The 10,957-nt window shown below is 44.4% G+C and overlaps 1 long non-coding RNA gene across 1 annotated transcript; it reads left to right on the top strand.

The window, feature by feature from the left end:
• Positions 1–2,208: 2,208 nt before the first annotated feature.
• On the top strand, positions 2,209–2,639 carry LOC125520004. The gene is made up of 3 exons (XR_007288393.1): positions 2,209–2,282; positions 2,364–2,440; positions 2,538–2,639. It is a non-coding gene; the product is annotated as an uncharacterized LOC125520004 (long non-coding RNA).
• The last annotated feature ends 8,318 nt before the right edge of the window (positions 2,640–10,957 follow it).

Raw genomic sequence — 10,957 nt, 5'->3', positions numbered from 1 at the left:
AATTGTTCTAATAATATGCAAAACCCTAATCTTGGGGATGCTAGTTTTTCTATGTCTACTACTTGTTGCAATGATCATGATTGGGGTGATTCTTCTTATGATCTTGAAAATTTATTTAAGCCCCATGATGAATATGATATTGATAATAATGTCTACAATAGTATTGAAAGTGGGTTTGGAAGAGTGTCAACTTTAGATCCCACATATTTGGATTTTGATCAATCTTATGAAGTTTTTGATAAAAGTGGGTTTGGAAAGGTCATGACTTTAGTTAATGTTAATCCCACTGTTTTGGAAGAGTGTCAACTTTGCATACATGTGGATCGTGTTAAGCATATGTTTTGTGATAGCTATATTGTTGAATTTGTCTATGATCCTAAATGTAATTATTACGAGAGAGGAAAATATGGTTGTAGAAATTTTCATGTTACTAAATTACCTCTCGTTATGTTGAGATTAATATTGTTTCTTTCCGCTTCCTTGCATATGCTAGTTTTTGCTTGCCTTGATAATTTATAAATTCCTAGCTAGTGGTTGAATCTTGGAATTTTTTTTGGTGTTTCTATGATTAAATAGATACTTATTTACCTAGAAATGATTTTTGGAAAAAATAAAGAGCAAACTATGAGGCAACTACAGTTCAAATTTGACCCGTTTCCAACTGAATCGACGACAATTTGTCTTTTTCACCAGAGGTGGATCAAAACTTTTTTCACCCAACCATTTTGTCAATTGTGCATTATATATGTCCTAGTATTTTATAAAATTGATTTGGTCCAATTTTGCAACAATTATTTGGTAGGTCCTTCACAAAAAAACCTCATTTGTGGCACTCGGAAAATGGAAAATGAATTTTCCGTGCACAGAAAATGAAAAGTTCCTTAGGCAACATTGTTTGCCATTCCAAGATGCACCCTTTTTGCACAATATGAGATCATTTGAACAAACTATGCCATGAATGTGGCCATAAGATTGATCATTTGTCTTGAAAGCCATGAATCTTCACGCATGATAGCTCGTTTTTTAGAACACTTTTTTAAAATAATTTCCGTATTACAAGATTATTATTTTTCCTGGAAACTTGGTCACATATAATGACACAATGCGAAGGTTTTCCAATTTTTTGATTTTTTTTGAATTTTTTATGTCCGTTTCAAAATGCGGTCAAAACGGCGGGCTTGACCGTTCCAAGCTAGTGGTTGAATCTTGGAAAACTTTTGATGTTTCTCTGATTAAATAGATACATATGTACCTAGAAATGATTTTTGGAAAAAATAAAGAGCAAACTATGAGGCAGGTACATTTCAAATTTGACCCGCTTCCAGCTGAATCGGCGGGAATTTGTCTTTTTCACCAGAGGTGGATCAAAACTTTTTTCACCCAACCATTTGGTCAATTGTCCATTATATATGTCCTAGTATTTTATAAAATTGATTTGGTCCAATTTTACAACAATTATTTGGTAGGTCCTTCACAAAAAAACCTCCTTTCGGGCACTCGAAAAATGGAAAATGAATTTTCCATGCAAAGAAAATGAAAACTCATTTCTCATAACACTTTTTAAAGATATTTGTCTTATTCCAATTCCAAGTTTGTTAGTTTTCCTAAAAAGTAGGTCAGATTTGCTGACACAATGAGAATGTTTTTTTTTGAATTTTTCATATCATAAAACTGTTTATATGATTCAACACCTTATTTTGACCAATTTAGATGGTCATAACGTTTACTGGGTTCTGATTGGTCCATAGGCATGTCACGCGGATCGCGCCTCCAATGCTGTCGGATGGCCCCGGATCCGACGGCAGCCCTCGTCCCCCTCACACTCTCATCCCTCTCACCCCCTCGTCCAAACTCCAAACCCTAGCGCCCCCGCACGCTGCCCCCCGTCGCACCTTACTCCCTCGTCCCCATCTCCACCGCCGCCACCGCGCCCCTCCCGATCCAACCCGCGCGGCAACCTACCTCGCCGCCCCCACCCGCTGCCCCTACCTCGTCGCCCCCACCCGCTCCACTCCGGGATCCATCCACCCAGTCATCTTCCTCCTTCTCCTCTCTGTCTCTCGATCCAACCCAAGCACTGCCGCCGACCCTTCCCAACCCCGGCCTCATCCAGCGCCGGCGACCCCTTCTCTCCCTCCCTTCCTCCACCTCCAGCAGCGGATCCACTCGAGCAGCATCTCAGGCCGCCGTCAGATCCACCCTCCTCGCGCTGGACGGAAACCCTAGCCGCCCGTCCATGGCGACCCACCGCAGCACCCAAAGGCCTCGACGACGGCGGTATGGTATGAACCCCCCCTCCCCCATGTCTTCTTCTCCTTCAAACTCCCTCTGTCTCACCCCCGTCTCTGTCTTTGCCTCTTCAGGTAGGAGCAACGGCGACCAGCGACGGCCATGGCGACCCACCGCAGCCTCCAAGACCTCGACAACGGTCGGTGCTACGGTATGAATCCCTCCTCCCCCTTCTCTTCTACTTCTCCTTTTTCTCAACGTCCCCCCTAACCCCAATCTCGTTTTGTCCCTTCCCTTCTTCTCTGTAGGTGAGGTACAGCAACCAGCGACGGGACGACGCCTAAATCCACCGGTACAGGAGAGCAGCCATGGAATGGAAGGTCCGTTCCACCCGTTCTTCCCCGCTTGATTGACTCTATCGAAGAGTTCTTCGGTTTCAAGTGGATTTTCTTCTGGGCTCCATAAGTCAAAATGGAGACCGCCACCACATGGTATGTGTTGTCGTTTTGCTTTCATGCGTGTGTGGCCATGGCCTTCTTTAGAATAGGGGTGCCACTGATCTACTAGAACTGAATTGCTCCCCTGTTTTGCTGTGGTCGTATGCTCTGTGGTCACTGATGCGTGCTGCATACCTGTAGATTAGGACCAAAATTTGAGCAGTTTCAGTCGTGCAGATTATAACTGAATCATGCCCTGCTTTGTTGTAGTTGTATGATCTTACTGCTGAATTGATTACTGTATTGTTCAAACTGAAGTCTTCCAGTTGGCTTGCTACAATGTAGTATATCACTGTACTTCAGACTTATTGTAGTATTTAGGCCTGGGCGCTTTGGAATTTAGCTGTAGTATTTTACAGAGATAGGATTTGCCCTTTCCTTCATGTGGTAATTTTGTAAGTATGAAGAAACTGGTTAGTTTTGTCATGATACCCTTCCACTTTATTTTCTTTTTGCTTTTTAATGTTTTCCCTGTTTGCTTTTTAACATTGGATACCATGTTGGTCTGCTAGTCTAAAACAAACAGAAATTGAGTTGCATGTCCAACACAACCACAGAAAGAAACACTAGCAGCACTACTGCCTATGCTTGATTTCTGCAGTAAACATGTTATCTGAAATTCTGTAATGATGTTAACTGATGTGAGTTTGTGCACTTGATGTTTTATACTTGGAAGACAAATGAACTTGTTTTGGTTATATCTCTCCCTGTTAATTATGGGTGATTTCCTTCTTGCAAATTATATATGTTCTGTTTTGAGCTATCTCTCTTCCTGGTAATAAAAGTATGTGCATTGGTTGATATTTAGTATTCGTATGTCTAGTTCACGATGATGGTCACTTGCGGCAGAGGCACCGATATTTTGGTGTCTAGATATTCGTCGCCGATAACTAAGCATGCAATGCTTGTATATACCCAGTTTTTACTGCCTAGTAGTGAGCACACCTAGCCCCAGTCACCTACTTCAATCAAAGAAACTAAGAATGTTCATAATAATTTGAAAAGTATCTCATGCTTGATGCTCATACACTTACAGTCTCTTTTATTCTACCAGGACCTTTGTTTGTTTCTGTGAGCTTGCCTCTGTGGCTAGCACATATCATATGTGATCCATGCTGTCTCTTTTTCGCCCACTGAAGCTTGGAGCAAAGTGGCATATTACTTTTGTGATAACTGAGAGAACTGCGAGGCTTTCTTTTCTACTTTGGCATATAATATTAGAATTAATACTGTTTTTATTTGAAATTTGTTATTAGGCTATTAGTGCGAAACTTCCAAGTTATAACTATCCCTGCATTTCTTACTCCAATTGTGAAAGGACTATATATAGTCTGTCTGCTTCTGTGAATATATTTGAGTACATTTTTATCATGCTGCTGTAATATGTAATGTAGTTTTCGAAGCATGTCTGCTGTTGTAATTCAGTATTTATATGCAGCAACAGATTATCCAGTACTGTTGCCTACATGCTTCTGGCCGTTGATACTTTTCATTTTTCTCAGTTCTACTTGCTTCGGATTGCTTCCTCCCTGACACCCTGATCCAGATGACGGCAACAGTGATGGCGTCCACACTCAAGCGTGCCTAACTCTCCATCTATAACTGGTCTGTCTTCTTTGGACGGTTAGTTGCTTCCTCCCCACTTTGAAATCTCGATCTCCTTTCTTGTTGATGGGCTTGTTGAATGATTCGTTATGTGTGGATGTAGGGTGCAGGTGCTCTACTACACGCTGCTGGATAGTTTACCTGGACGTGTACGTCGCCAGTCGAGAGGCGTCTCCAGCTTGCGCAGACCGCCATCTGGCTCTATCATTGATCAATTATCTGTTACTTGCCGACGTGCTTTCTAGGCCGCTAGTTTTGTATTTTGCCTATAACTGCATGAGTCATTCTCGCTGAAATGACATGATTTAGCTTTTAGTTCTTCTGGCCAAACATGTGTTTTAGCCTTTTGCCTTTGCTTATCAACAGTTGGTTTGCTTGTTTTTGAGCTACTGCCACTTTGAGCTGATGTAGGCATGTAGTTATTTATTGCAACTGAGCTTCTATATTGCATTGTTGGACCATTGATTGCCACCTCTTAGATTTACTGTCAGATGGAGTGGATAAATTTGCACCCAGCTTACTAGTAATCTGAGCACTTTTTAGTTTAGTCAGGTAGGATTAGAGTGAAATGATAATGTAGGAAGTACGTATCATAAATATATGAAAGGCTACAATCCTTGAGAGAACCTGGTTCTACTTTTGCAAATGCTCAGTTTACTCATGATATGGTTTCTGTAGCTATGTGATGCAACATACATATATACTGCTGCCTTGGAACAGTAATAAAATATGAATATGTGCTATTTGCTAGCAGTCCTTCCCTTTCCAAGATACATGAAAGTGCAGAGACTATCAATCCGAAAATATGAATATGTACATTTTGTTCTCATTTCTCAGTTTTGGCGCCTCTTGTTGATGCAGGTGCACGTGACTGTTGTTGAGGACATGGTGTTCTTTTTGGCGTGCCCAAGTATTGGGTGATGCTTGCCTGCATGGTTACTGCAGCTCCAGTTCATCCCTCATGTCAAGTTTCGCCAGCGCGAGGCAAGCGACCGAGGTGGCTGTTGCTGTGACCGAAGATCAGAAGAAGCTTGGAGATGTCCACAATAGTTTTGGTGCCTCTATATTTGTTTCTGATTGTATGTACACTTGATGGATCATGCAGATGTGCTGTTATGAGTTTCATAGAGTGATTTTTGGATTTGATCATTTAATTGTGAGAATTATTTATTGTTTGCTGTTGAAATGTGTAAAATTGAAATCTGTGAATGAAAAAGGTTGAATGTTCGTCTATTGGATCGAATAATATTTGGGCTCTAAAAAGGCTATGGCCCAAACAATAGTGGACTGGAATATTGTGCATTTATGAAAAACAAAAAAAAGGCTGAATGAAACGGAATGCAAAATGGCCTAAGCCCAGAAAATAAAAAGGCCGAATTGTAGGGCTTGGCCCATGAACCTGATCAAAATTTGATGGAAAAAAACACAAATAGGCTAAATTAATGGGCTCGGCCCATGTAAAACACCTAATCGGACCGGGCTGAATCTTGTGCCACGTCAGCTTGCCACGCTAGATGCCTACGTGGCCTGGGGAGGTTGCTAGTGACCAAAACGCCACAATAGGAATATTTTGGTCATAAACGTCTACGACCATTCCAGAAGAAAGGTCGCTATAGTCAGTTTACGACGGCCAGCTTTTGACCTTATGTTTTTGGTCACAAAAAGGTCATAAATGGAAATTTGTGACCATTCAGTGACCAATAGTGGTGGTCACAAGTTGACATATTTCTTGTAGTGAAAGTGAATGTGCCTGCTGCATCAACGCGAGTGTTACCTCTCTTTGTGTTTGTTAAGAATGTGAACTTCTTTCCTTGTTTGAACGATTGGAGTTGGGAACTTTCAGTGCTGCTACCTCCGGGACGTCTATGGACATCGACAAGGAGCGGGAGGACATGGAAACTGCGGACGCAACTACTTCCCGAGCAGGTACGACTCTTTGGTCACGTTTCGACTTTGCCAATTGTTACGCCGGTCGACTGAACTACTGACGTCAAGCATCTTGCAGCACCAGCGAATGTTATCCATCTTCCAGATGATGATGATGAAGAAGCGCCTCGAAGGAACACAGGGAGAAAGAGAAAGACTCTCAGCAAGAAAGTGCTAGCCAACAAGACGGCCCACTCGACATTAGCATCAGAACCAGTCGTTCCGCGACTTGGTGGTCCAGTTCAAACTTCAGTTTCCTTTGCTGATCCCTTGTCGACTGACCAGCCCTCGGCGTCGACTGCTCAGATTCCTGGCCCCATTGCACCACCTTGATATGTCTCCAACGTATCTATAATTTTTGATTGTTCCATGCTATATTATATTCTGTTTTGGACATTAATGGACTTTATTATACACTTTTATATTATTTTTGGGACTAACCTATTAACCGGAGGCCCAGCCCAGAATTGTTGTTTTTTTGCCTATTTCAGAGTTTCGTAGAAAAAGAATATCAAACGGAGTCCAAACGGAATAAAACCTTCGGGAACGTGATTTTCGGAACGAACGTGATCCAGAGGCACTACAAAAAAAATACACTTCCGTGATGATACGTGTTTGTTACAGTAGGTCGCGTTTTCTGTCATGCATGTACATCCATGACAAATTTATGACAGAATCAAGATAGTCATACCTGTGTTGTCGTAGAAGTGTTCCATGACATTACCAAAATTATCATCACGGAAGTGTCCACTCCCATGACGATAAATCTCGCGTCACAGAAGTGCTTTCGTCAAGGGTGACCGACACGTGGAATCCACCGTAACGGAACGCCGTTAAGCTATCGGGTCGGGTTTTGGATCCGATAACCCGTTAACAGCCCCGACTAATGGGGATTTTCCACATGTAAAACCATCATTGGTTGGAGGAAACACGTGTCGGCTCATCGTTGGGACAGATGTCAACCACTCATTGGACGGAAGGCGCCTATGATACATCGACACGTGGCACGGCCCAACAGAGGCCCATTCCTATGAAAAGGCCGGCCCGTTTGACTTGGGTCAAAAGCTAGCGGGCCGTCCCATGGAAAGCCTGTTAACGGCATGTTCGAATATAGCCCATTTACAGCCCGATAACCCAAGGCCCGTTACGCCCTATCCGAATTAGGCCCAGTAGCGTCATCTGGGCCATCCAATATGATTCCAGCCCGTTTTTTCACTTCTGGCCCATGTATGGCCCATGACGTCTTTCGGCCCATATGAGGCCCTATGTAACTCTTGGCCTACTAACGGCCCGTGGTGAAACTGGCCCGTAATGAACAGTGTATCACTTTACACCCATTAACGGCCCGTGGTGAAATTGGCCCGTAATGAATAGTGTATCACTTTATACCCATTAACGGCCCGTTATTCTGTTGGGCCGTTTCCAGCCCATGTTATCTTTCGGCCTTCTCAGAGCCCATTTATTCTTGGGCTCATTTACAGCATTCGTTTACTTACGGCCCGTTACTGTCATTTTCTGCTTGTGGGCCAAATTCAGCCCGTGGTTACAGTCGGCCCGTTTGTGGTCCGTTAATACGTTGGGCCGATTTCATAGCGTCATCAAATACGGCCTATTAACGATGGCCCGTTATGGTCGGCCCATGAACGGATGATTCCAACTCTAGCCCGGTTATGGCCATAATGCGGTCTGTTTGGCCCATGTTTGGCCAATCGATTATACGGCCCGTATAAGGCCCATTGATAATACGGCCCGCAGAAGGCCCATTGTTTCTACGGCCCGTAGAAGGCCCATTGTTTCTACGGCCCGTAGAAGGCCCACTGTTTCTACGGCCAGTAGGAGGCCCAGTGTCACTACAGTAAATATTAGCCCATGGTTATTGTGGCCTAGTTTAAAAAAATAGGTTATTGCAGCCACTAGCTAACCGCGGAAAAGAACTGCAATGACTACAAGCAAACAAATAAACAAGACAACAAGGAAATAAATAAGCAAGCAACTAACGCTAGGCTATCACAGCTATTACACATATTACATCCACTGGGCATCAAAGTTCGCCACCAGTGCAAATATAGGGAACAAAGCAGCATATCTATACACTGGTTGTCAAAGTTGGCGACTAGCGCAAATAAACGCCGCAGCAAAACAAATCCAGAACTGAAACCACTTCAGAATATCTCAAGAAACAATATCCTAGGTACCCATAATGCTGGCAAGATGCTTAGCAAGCTTATTAACTTTCTCTTGTTTGGCGCTTAAATCCTCCAGCGCTTGCTGTTGCACCAGAAAATATGCATCTGAATTCTGCAGGGACTTCCTCAGTCCTTCAGCTTCCTGTCGCAGCACATCTGATTGATGTCTTTCAACTTGAAGTTGAGACTCAAGAAGACGAACTGATTCAGGCAGCGTGTTCGAAGAGCTTGTGCCAGCAGTAGCGGCCAGTAACTCGAACACTACATCAAGACAGGACTTTTGGGTTCCCTCACTGTCGTCAAGATAGTTTTTATTAGCTTTCTTGGAGACCAACAGGGATGTCTCACTATCTTGAACCTTATCTGCATTACTTCCTTTACCATTGGATAACGCGGTACTGTTCTCCAATATTTTGTCCGCATTCTAAAAGAGAAACAAGCAGACACATCACATGTTTACCATGTTGTATATGAAACTCATTTTGGTAAATGAGTTCAGTAGTAAAGTGGATAGGATAACAACATGAAACAAACATATATCTATGTACCATGGTCACTTTATGGTCTATATCATTCTAGTTTTTGTTGCCAAATCAAGATAGAGACACAGTTCAAATAATATTTGTTCAAGACAAAGCAGAATAGACAGAATATAAGTGTGGGTAACTATAGAGCAATAACAACACTTGTAATGTGCATGACATGAGAACATAACTGTTTATTCAATTGAAACTGAAATCAACATAGAGCAGGTTACAACAGCAAACCAGTTAAAGAAACAGGTTTAAAACATACCTGTTGCGCCATTGGAGTTTTAATTCCATCCTTCAAATTTGAAAATAGTTGGTATGAGTAAATACAGTCATGCAAGAGCAAAGGAGTATGAACCATAGCTACAGAACCTGACCTGAGAACAAATCGTCTTCTCCTTTAAGCATTGAGTTGGGATTCGGAGTGGTGGTCCTCGTGCTTTGGGCACTGCAGTTCCCTTACTAACTGCTTGTGTTTGGGTGCTCTGTGGTGGAGACGGTGCTGTGTCAACTGGAACTGGGTTACTATCTGCCGGGGTTGGGGTTAGAAGGGGTGTAGCTGGTTCTCTGTCCAACTGGGTAGGGGTACATGTGGGAGTCCTGGATTAGGGGGTATCCGGACAGCCGGACTATCTCCATTGGCCGGACTGTTAGACTATGGAGATACAAGATTGAAGACTTCGTCTCGTGTCCGGATGGGACTCTACTTGGCGTGGAAGGCAAGCTAGGCAATACGATATGGATATCTCCTCCTTTGTAACCGACCTTGTGTAACCCTAACCCTCTCCGGTGTCTATATAAACCGAAGGGTTTTAGTCCGTAGGACAACAATCACAACATACAATCATACCATAGGCTAGCTTCTAGGGTTTAGCCTCTCTGATCTCGTGGTAGATCTACTCTTGTAACACCCATATCATCAATATTAATCAAGCAGGACGTAGGGTTTTACCTCCATCAAGAGGGCCCGAACCTGGGTAAAACTTCGTGTCCCTTGCCTCCTGTTACCATCCGGCCTAGACGCACAGTTCGGGACCCCCTACCCGAGATCCGCCGGTTTTGACACCGACATTGGTGCTTTCATTGAGAGTTCCTCTGTGTCGTCGCCGTTAGGCTTGATGGCTCCTACTATCATCGATAGCGATGCGGTCCAGGGTGAGACTTTTCTCCCCGGACAGATCTTCGTATTCGGCGGCTTTGCACTGCGGGCTAATTCGCTTGGCCATCTGGAGCAGATTGAAAGCTACGCCCCTGGCCATCAGGTCAGATTTGGAAGTTTGAATTACATGGCCAACATCCGTGGGGACTTGATCTTCGACGGATTCGAGCCACAGCCGGGCGCGCCGCACTGTCGCGATGGGTATGACCTAGCTCTGCCACCGGACGGTACCCCAGAGGCCGCGCCCGCATCAGCTCCGACCCTTAGCTCGGAGCCAGCTACGCGCCAATCGAGGACGGGTGGCTAGACACCGCCTCAGGGGCTGCAGTCTCGACGGCGATCGAGCCAAACACCAGCATAATCCTCTGCGCAGCCCGTGACTCCAAGGTGCCGGACTCTCTTCCGGACCCCGAACCATCCGCGCCCCTGCCAATCGAATCCGATTGGGCGCCGATCATGGAATTCACCGCGGATATCTTTCAGCACTCGCCCTTCGGCGACATTCTGAATTCACTAAGGTCTCTCTCTTTGTCAGGAGAGCCCTGGCCGGATTATGGCCAACAGGATTGGGATGCGGACGACGAAGAAATTCGACGCCCACCCACCACCCACTTAATAGCCACTGTCGATGACTCAACCGACATGCTCGACTTCGACTCCGAAGACATCGACGGTATGGACAACGATGCGGGAGGCGAAGAGGAACCACCGCCCACAGGGCGCTGGACGTCCACTTCATCATATGACGTATACATGGTGGACACACCAAAAGAAGACGACGACGAGACGGAAGGACGCACCGAAGGCTTATTCCCTCGAGAAGCA

This window comes from Triticum urartu, chromosome 7, assembly GCF_003073215.2.
Source record: "Triticum urartu cultivar G1812 chromosome 7, Tu2.1, whole genome shotgun sequence".
Lineage (NCBI taxonomy): Eukaryota > Viridiplantae > Streptophyta > Magnoliopsida > Poales > Poaceae > Triticum > Triticum urartu.
The sequence above is the reverse complement of the archived record's forward strand: the minus strand, read 5'-3'. Positions and strand labels throughout refer to the sequence as shown.